Below are 9,659 nucleotides of genomic sequence, written 5' to 3'. Positions count from 1 at the left end.
AGAGGATGCTGAGAAAAAGGAACCCTCATACACTGCTTGTGGAACTGTAAATTGGTACAGCCACTACGGAAAACAGTATGGAGGTCTCTCAAAAAACTAAGAATGGATCTGCCATATGATCCAGCAATCCTTCTACTGGGTATTTACCCCAAAGACTTGAAAATCTATATTAAAAAGATATTTGCACACCGATGTTCATAGCAGTATTATTTACAGTGGCCAGGACATAGAAGCAACCGAAGCATCCTACAATAGATGATTGGCTAAAGATGCTGTGGTACATATATACAATGGAATATTACTCAGCCATAAGAAGAGGTGAAATACTGCCGTTTGCAACAACATGGATGGACCTCAAGATAATCATGCTAAATGAAATAAGCCAAACAGAAAAAAATTGAAAATCACATGATATCACTTATATGTAGAATATAAATCTAAAAGCAACAAATGAACAAGACAAACAAACAGACTCATGGTTATGGATAATAGACTAGTAGTTACCAGAGGGATAAAGTAGAAAGGGTAAAGGGAGTCAAATATGTGGTGACAGAAAGAAATATAACTATGGGAGGTGAACACACAGTGTAAACATATATATGCCTTACTGGTAAAGTGTACAGCTGAAATTTATTGGATTTCGTTAACCAATGTCACCATAAAAAATAAATTTAAAAAAGAGAGAGATAAAATACTGCTGTTTGCAACAACATGGATGGTCCTCGAGATAATCATGTTAAGTGAAATAAGCCAGACCAAAAATGTGAAAATCACATGATATCACTTACATGTGGGAAGTAAAGCTAAAAGCAACAAACAAACATGACAAACAGAGACTCATGAACATAGACAGTGGGCTAGTGGTTACCAGAGTGTGGCAAGGGAGGGAAGGGGAAGGTAGACGCAATAAAAGGGGTCAAATATGTGGTGACAGAAAGAAATCTAACTATGGGCTATGAACACACAATGCAATATATATTTATGACTTACTGTTGAATTGTACATTTGAAACACTGGATTTTGTTAACCAATGTCACCATAATAAAAAAGAAAAAGAAAAACATACACTGATTTGATAGGCAAGAATATTTTATTATTTACTGTAGCAAAATGTTGACACTCAATAAATAACATTTATTGCAAGTCCCTAAGGCCAATGACATCACAAACTGTGGTATGTTTCCTGAATGGAATGGTATGGATATTGACATATTGACAACTGCATGTTCCTGTTTCTATGTGATTTATCGGGGGACATTTTACTCAAACTTTAGAAGGTTGAATCGAATTACCAGTTACTCTTCTGCTAGGCTGGGGTGACAGTAGAGCAGTGAGAAGGGCCATATCTTGAAAGTTTGTGTTCCAGTGTGCATCAGTGCTCTGCCAGTTCGCACACCAGTTCCGTATGCACTCACCAAGCTCTGGCACAGAATGTATGTGATACTACTGCAACAACTCTCTTGCTCTGAGAAAAAAGTCACATTCTTTTGGCCATGGGAAAAATAAATGTAATCATACCCAAGTCATTTCTGAAGTTAGTGAGAAAGCAGTAACTGCCCTAGAATTTGCCCAGCCAGGTAGAGAAAATGTTTTCAAAGGTCTCAAAGAATTTACAGTGAGGAAACACAAAAGAACAAACCTTTATATGCAAAATATAAGCTTACACAAGTGGCAACGTGTTAACATCCAGTCTGACACATAACCATGCATGTGTGCTGTTGAGTTTAGAATGACTTGTGCTGGAATTAGTGGTGAAGAATGGTCATGTGAAGATTCTCTAGGGAATGAGTTTTAAAAACTGAGAGGGTCTCCAGAAACCCATGCTTTGAGTACTGGTTGTGCCACTTATTAACTGAGAGAGACCAAAGTGAATTATTTAAACACTTTCATCTTTGGTAACAGCATAAATCAAAGTAATAATGGATTCTTCTACCAAGTTTATTATCTTACAGTTGTCTAGGTCAGAAGTCTGACATGAGTCTCACTTTGATTAAAATCAAGGCATCAGCAGGGCTGCATTTCTTTCTAGAGGGCCTAGGGGAAAATCAATAACCTTGCCTTTTCTCCTTCTAGAGGCTGTCTGCATTCCTTGGCTTATGGTCTCCTTCTGTCATCTTCAAAGCCAGCCAGAGCAGATCAAGTCCTCACGCTGCCATCTTTCTGGTTATCCACTTTTAAGGGCTCATGTGGTTAGACTGGATCCACCCAGACAATCCAGGATACTCTCTCCATCTCAAGGTCTTCAGTTTTAATCACATCCGAAAAGTTACTTCTGCCATGTAAAGGTAACATATTCACAGATTCTAGACATTAAGATGTGGACATCTTCAGGGGTCATTATTTTACCTACCACAAACATTTGACATAATATCTTGGACATAGAATATATAATAAAATATTGTTTTGTTGTTATTGTTTTTGTTACATGATAAATAATAAAATATTTCAGGCCAAGACATTTTTCATGGTGAAAGAGATTGGGTGGTGGGGCAAGATAAGAATGAAAGCAGGGAGAATAGTTAGAAAATTGCTGAAATTATCCAGGTAGGAGATAATTGTGACTTGGATAAGGGAGGCATTTTTGGAGGTGATGAAGAGTGATTAAATTCTGGTATTGTTTTCAGAGATACTGGCAGGGTTTGCAGGTTTGTATACAGAGTGTAAGTGACAGAAATCAAGACCTAAATGCTCAAGAATGGTCCCAAAATGTGGGAATAACTGAGGACCTAAAGGGGCCATAAGTAGAGAAGGTGAACAGTCTACAGTAATCTGTGAGTACTATTTACTAAAGACTAAAGAGAACAATAGTCACCTCACATCAGATGACATTACTGACCACATCCATCACCCACCTACCCAAATTCTGTGGTACAATATAAAATCCTCAACATTTGAACACAAGTGAGGAAAATCCCAAATTTTGTGGTTAGTTTTCCTCCACTTAGTGGGCTGAGATTTCAAAAGAGAAAATAGGTTGAATTATGAAAAAGTAAATAAAACTTTATTTCTGTACACCTAAGTCGTGGGCTGAGATTTTTACCTGCTATATTCATCAAGCATTTGGTTCATGCCTCTAAGATCACCTTATCATTAGTTACCAGCATTGGTAATTATTGGTTAACCTGTCTGTTTTCTACATTAAACTGAGGGATCCTGGTCAGTAAGAACTATGTTGTATTCTTTAAAAAAAAAAAAATCTTAGCATGATGTTTGGAAAATAGGACAGTCTTATGAAATATTGACCAGATATATGTACGGATAAATTAATTACATTTTTCCTAGTCGTAAAGAGAGAATGCTAAGAAGCACAGATAAGGTAATGAAACGTGACTGCTGTGAATAACAATAGATGCTAAGAAGTTATGGGGTAGAGTGAAATTTACACTTATAAAGGGAGAGGCCTTTTAGCAACATATAAAATTTCGTTTTTAAAAATATTCTTCAGAGTGGCTGCTAATGGACATGGGGTTTCTTGTTGGAGAGATAAAAATCTTCTAAAATTAGACTGTGATGATAGCTGTCATATAACTGTGAATTTACTAAAATTTATTGAACTATACACTTTTAATGGGTGATTTTATGGTATGTGAATTATATCTCAAAACTGTTTTTACAAAAAGCCCTCCCTAAAAGGGCACGAGGGCAAAAAAAAAAAATTTACTTCAGTCCACAAAGTACATAGCCGCAATAAGTAATTGCATACTGGAACAGATATAAAAAGACTGTATGAGGCAAATGAAGTCTTCTGGGAACCTCCAGATGCTGGAGACACAGTGAGTTACGCCACCACCAGGAAGTGGCCTCTCAGCTCTGTGACGGTCTCTGACAAGGCGAAATAAATCTCCTGGTCAGCTCAGATCTCCCATGGAATTTAAAGCCTCCTCAGCCTTCTGAGTCAGCCTGAGAGGGACAGACAGAACCGCTGTATGGGCTCTGTAAGTAAAATTGTTTTGTTCAGTGAAAACACTCTACTCAGAATGAGTTAAGCTTTCTTATTCACAGGGAAGAATTTCCTTACATTGTACAAAATTAGATTAGTGAAGTAGTAGACTTCGGTGGATGGTGATTCGAATTTGTAGAATTATTTATTCCCAGGATATCTGTAGAGAATGGGCACATTGTTCTGCCTGGTGTGGGCTAGATAGCTGGTTGTTCGTTAGTCAAATGACTTAATTAGTGTGCTAATATGTTTATCATAGTGGTTGGGTGCTTGATAAAACAAAAGAGGTCGTCAGAGGCTGAAAATCCATTTCTAAGCCCAATGATTCTTACTTAAAGTGAAAAAAAATACAAATTTTGAACACTTATTGCATCGCAGGCACTGTTATTAGGCACAATGCATATTCTATCACATAGATGAAGAAAGTAGATCGAAGAAAACTTATATTACTTGCAGGCGATACAATAGTTTTTGAGAGCATGAGCCTTGGAATTAAAAAGAACTAGGTTCAGAATCCCAGCTCTGACATTCACTAATTGTGTGTGATCCTGAATATGTTTCATAAACTCTCTGACACTCAGTTTCTTTATCAGAATGAAATGAATTTAAACTGAATTTAATAATACTTGCCACATAGTGTTGACTAAGAATTAAAAGAGAATGTTTATAAAGTGCTTAGCATAGTAACATTCATGGAACAAGTTCCAATAAATGGTAGCCATTGTTATGAGTAACATTTTTCATTATTATTGTTGTACAGATTTCAAAACTAATTAGTATTTGAACAAGGATCTCGACCCAGATCAGTCACACACTATAGCCATGCCACTGACAATGGCTTGGACAATAGCAATAATATCGTAGGGTCTAATTCAGCAGTTAAAGACATAACCACAAGCTACAGCTCATAACAGTGAAATAGAAGAAGAGCATCATTGCAATCTAAGTGGACAGAAGAGACTATAGCTTATTTCTCACAAGAGAAAATTAAGGTTGTGCATGGATTAGAGAGGACGAATTAAACAGATTTGAGGGTGATAGCAGTGTAAAAGAGTAGCTTGAGGGAATTATAGTGCCTCCCCCTAATAATAACTATTAGTTCTTCTTTATTTTTATATGAACAATTACATTTTTTCGATGTAAGAAAACACAATAAAATACAGCTTCAAGTACTTAGTCGTCACATGTAGGCTCCAGTTTTTGACATTTCAGAAGTAGAATCAATAAAAAAGTTAAAGAATATTTGTATGTAGAGGATGAGAGAGAGGAAGAAGAATGTGTTCCATATGTCTGTGTGCATGAGGAAGGTAATTCTAATTAGATGATATGCTAGAGTTTGACATAATTTACTAATAAATAAAGCATAGGAGAGAGAGCCAGGTTTGGAATGGGGGAAGGAACATGCTCTGTTTGGTTCATATTGAGGTTGAGGTAACGGAAGGATAATGAGTGAAGAAGATATCCCTCAGGGGGAGATAAAAATTTTATTCACCTTTTATTCACTGCTACTAAGTTTTAATTTGTTCTTCAAACTACTGCCATTTATTTTTCTAAATTGTTGATTTGATCTCCTCACTCTAGTTCTATGATTTGTTACTGCCTTCATGTTTAAGCCCAGAAATCTTGCCATAACCTTATAAATCCTGTCAACTTTTAAAACATAAAACTCAGGAGAGGCCATCATTAGATTTCAGATTTGAAAGTCATCTAGATTAAAAAAAAAAATGCTATTTAAAGCAATGGGAATAATTAAGATATCCCAATGAGAATACATGGTAAACAAGAAAAGAGAGACCTCTTGGAAGAAAACCAAACTCCTAAAGAAGACCACAGTTAATAGACAGAGAACAAAAATATTGTGTGGTAATGGGAAAAAACCTACAGAATAACTATTATTGAAGGTAATGAAGGAGTAAGTTTCAAAGGGGAGGTGGTCAACATTGAAAAAAAATGAGATGAGAGAGAGAGAGATGCAAATCTGAAAATAAATTTTGGGACTTGGTATTTAGAAAAGTTATTGATGACAGTTGGAGAATTTCCTGTGAGTCATTGGAGAAAGATTCCAAATGGTTACTGAAAGTGAAGGAAATAAACAAAACTAGGTTGTTCAAAGAACACTTTTTTGTCACAAAATACATGGCAGAAAATGGAAGGCAGACAGGGTTTATGTCTCACCGCTCTCACTAGCTAAGCATAATGGCCAGTTATAAGAAATGATCAATGTATCTTAGTTGAATTGATGTGTGTTGAAAATACCTACATAAGTGTGGGAAGCTTTCATTAATGAATTGGGGTAAAATTTGAATGTTGTAGAATGCACAAAGAGAGCTGATGGTATAAAATAAGATACTAAAGAAGGCAAAGAATTTTGTTGGAATTATATTAGAAGAGATGGAGAATGATTTGTTTACTTATTCATAAAATACTTGGACACGCCAGACTCTTGAGGTTCTGCAACTAAAATGTAAGCTTTTTTGTCCTTTCCATGGAATGCAAGATTTTCATGTCCTGACCCCTGCCGATTTCTTCAGCTTCATATTAAAAGCTCTAACATATCAATTTTTTTGTAGTTGTTTTAAAAAAAACAAAAAACTGTATTTTGTTGTTATTTTATTCAGTCTCAGCTTGTGTTTTTATGTCACAAGGATGATTTTCACCCTTATGAACTCACATCCATTCATCAAAACTTTACATTGTTTCATCTACTCTGTTAAGATTTCCTGAAATTAATGTTTCTTGGTACACACACAGACACATTCTTGTATATGCACACTCAGAATCTGTCATTCCACATTATTTCTGTCTTATCATTTAGAATCATCTTATCCTTGTGCACTCTACAACTAGCAGCATTTCTTTGTCTCTGACTCCTTTGATATGTGCCTAAAACTGTGCCTGGCATGTAGTAGGTGTTCCAAATTGGTAATTTTTTTATTTTCAGAAGACTCACAGGTCTGTTATCAAAGATAAGTTTTCAGCCTTATAAGAACAAAGTTGTGGCAACCTCTCTGGTTTTCTGAGGCACCAAACCATTGTTATTTTACTTGCTTTATATCTTTAGTGCTGACATAACACAGGGTGAGCTCTCAGTTTAATATTGAAACAAACTAAGTGTTTTTGATGGATGATCAAGAGCTTAGGTGGAGTTACTGGCTATGAAAGGGAATAAAGTCTCCCCTGTGTCTGAGCACAGTGTAGATGAAGAGAGGGGGCAGGAAAGTGGCTGCAGAGCAATGAGAAGAAAGGAATTTGAGGGAGTTTTCTGTCGGGCTCAGCACAGATCAGTTCAACCTATACTCTATGTATTTCTCCTGATCTCTCATCCGGAAAAAGAAGGGAAAAAACTGACAAGAATGAAAATGAGCAATGAATAAATTATTTGGATTAATTAATAATATAAGGGGAGCCATGAAGAAGTTAGGATGAAAGAGAATGTGTTCAGATAGCAATTTATTCTTTTAAAAACTGATATTTTATTTAAAAATTTCCTAGAACGCAATGAGAAAAGTTACAATTACAACTCAAACATTGTATATCATCATGATAATCATTACGAAAATCATCATGACAGCCGCCAGAATTAATCAACATATATGAGGACCTCTGCACTCCCATAATCGTTTTTATTATTCATCATTGTATATTAGGTATTAAAGTTATTTATGAACAGCACTATTTGTTTTCCCTCACTTGATTACAAACTAAGAGGGATTTTGTTTATGTTGTGCCTAGTTTCTGACATAGCAACATGCACAAAGTAGGTGCTCAGTAAATATCTCTGAGTGTGTAAGGCAAGATCAAAGGAAGAGGTATTATAAGTTCATTCTGGTGTGACGCTTTTCACATATGCCATTTTAAAAGCCTGAGAATATTTCATCTAAACTAACACAAAATGTAGAAGTCTTTGAAGCACTAATTATCCTGAATAGCCTTCACCAAATACCCCCAAAACTTTTGTACATAGAATGAAATGTTCTCTTTTTGATAATTACTTTCCAGCAACCCCAGGAAGTTAACTTCAAAAACTGAGTCCCAAGTTCTGTGAATTAATAGCAAATAAATGGGTCAAAGATTTATGGAGAATGAGAGGCAAACCTACTATTTTAAATTATAAGTATCATTCATTTAATAAATACATTTTTCGTGTATCCTTCTGATCAATATGTATTTTTGAAAACTATAGTTCCTAAAAACGTTTTTCAGAAACCAATCTATTTATGAAAAGTGCTAATAGGATATGTTAACCTTTTAAACTTTCATAATTAATTGTGAAATTCATGCCAGTTGGGCAAGACTTCATTTCTGTATAATGCCTGCTGTATTCATGACATTCGATAAAGGGTTATTGGAAGTAGTGTCAAAAAATGTTCCCTTTTCGTTAACTCTTATTTCCATTACGAGATTTGATAATACATCTCTGACAGTAGTTTCATTGGTTCCCTGAGGATACTCTCACTAAACTTTAAGCTCTAAACTTATAGTTTATATATTTTTGTTAACTCCTAGGAGTAACTTAACACTTTTTTTTCCTCTAATTTTATGCTTAAAATTTTCCCCATTTTAAACTAGCATTTCTTAAAAGAATCTGTGAGGTGGCACTTTATCTGGATGAACTCGTGTGGCCTAGGAATGCTTAGTTTCCCTGAGGAACAGTTATCTTACCGCTGGCTACTTCTCACTGTTGGAGCCCCCTCCAGCCACAACCCTAGTCTCTGTTTTTTCCCTGGCCACTCTCCCAACTCATACATACCCACCTGTTTGCAATTCTCTACTCAATGAAAAAAGAAACGTGCTGTTTGCCATAAAATTATATCTTTCCCTCCAAAACAGTAATATTGTATTAGGTATCTTTCGAAAAGTATGTCTTAACAAAGTGAAGAAAATCTGTTCTGGAGAACAAGTCTTCAGGCGGATTGAAGAAAGAAATATATTCGAACATGGAAGCACATTATGTCAAGTGGGGGCAGAGGCCTCTGTTCTTATGGTGGTAGGTCTGTGTTCTAACTCTCCTTCTCTCCCAAATGTGACACCAGATGTTGCCATCCAAGTGTCACTGTAAAGGTTAGATACTGTAGACATCTTCACATGACTAACTGGGGCCTAAACCATTTATTATTTCATATGTGTTACTTTTATTATAAGTATCTCTTCCTCAATATGTTCCAATTCCCTAAGAGTCTTTGCTTTTCTATGCTTATGGCTGATGTAATACTGCTGTTCCATAGCCCCAATCTAGTTTTCTCCAATGCCAACTATACAAAAAAACTAAACTGCTACATCTTTATTACACTTAAAACATTCCAAAAAGAATAAAATATTATTTGCCAATCTTGGATAGTGTCTTTACTTAGTCTAATCACCTCTGAGTAGAGGAGTGAAAGGAAAGGTTGTATGGTATAAACATAGCGACCGACAAAGGTCCCAAGGGAACAAAAATTATGGACTGAGACAAACAAAAAAATAAAAATAAAAATAAAGTTTAAATGGTACTTGCTACAGCAATTGAAATCTTACTTTTATCAATTTAAATGAGCCAATCATATTTATGTATTATACAGATATTCATCTTTGGTTGGTTTGGGGTTCAATAATATTATTCGTAACTGGATTAATTTTTTTAAAATGTAGTTTTATTGTTACAGAGTTTCACCTTCGAATTCTGTACTCTTAGTCCAGCATGTCCAACTCCCAGAATACCACATCCTCTTCCATCATTTTC

General features: G+C 35.5%; 2 protein-coding genes across 2 annotated transcripts in view; both read left to right on the top strand.

The window, feature by feature from the left end:
• Positions 1-9,659, top strand: part of LOC102881851 (olfactory receptor 51F2) — a 23,938-nt gene that overhangs the window by 11,904 nt on the left and 2,375 nt on the right. The gene's annotated exons all lie outside the window — the stretch shown is intronic.
• Positions 3,750-9,659, top strand: part of LOC102881594 (olfactory receptor 51E2) — a 14,647-nt gene continuing 8,737 nt past the window's right edge. Inside the window, exon 1 of the mRNA XM_015593974.1 lies at positions 3,750-3,935. The gene's annotated coding sequence lies outside the window, so the exon portion shown is untranslated. The remainder of the gene's footprint in view (positions 3,936-9,659) is intronic.

Source organism: Pteropus alecto, unplaced genomic scaffold, assembly GCF_000325575.1.
Source record: "Pteropus alecto unplaced genomic scaffold, ASM32557v1 scaffold540, whole genome shotgun sequence".
NCBI lineage: Eukaryota > Metazoa > Chordata > Mammalia > Chiroptera > Pteropodidae > Pteropus > Pteropus alecto.
The sequence above is the reverse complement of the archived record's forward strand: the minus strand, read 5'-3'. Positions and strand labels throughout refer to the sequence as shown.